The sequence below is a fragment of the Colobus angolensis genome, unplaced genomic scaffold, assembly GCF_000951035.1.
Source record: "Colobus angolensis palliatus isolate OR3802 unplaced genomic scaffold, Cang.pa_1.0 Scaffold96, whole genome shotgun sequence".
NCBI classification, from domain to species: domain Eukaryota; kingdom Metazoa; phylum Chordata; class Mammalia; order Primates; family Cercopithecidae; genus Colobus; species Colobus angolensis.
Window position 1 is genome coordinate 2,238,995 of NW_012123598.1, and position 241 is coordinate 2,239,235.

Consider the following 241-nt stretch of genomic DNA (forward strand, 5'->3'; position numbering starts at 1 on the left):
TTCCACCTCAGCCTCCTGAGTAGTAGCTGGGACTATAGGTGTGCACCACCACGCGTGGCTAATTTTTTATTTTTATTTTTTTATTATTTTATTTTTTGTAAAGACAGGGTCTCATTGTGCTGCCCAGGCTTTTCTTGAACTCCTGAGCTGAAGTGATCTTCCCTCCTGAGCCTCCCAAGTAGCTGGGATGTGACCAACCACAAACATACGTCATCATGCTCAGCTCATTATTTTATTTTTT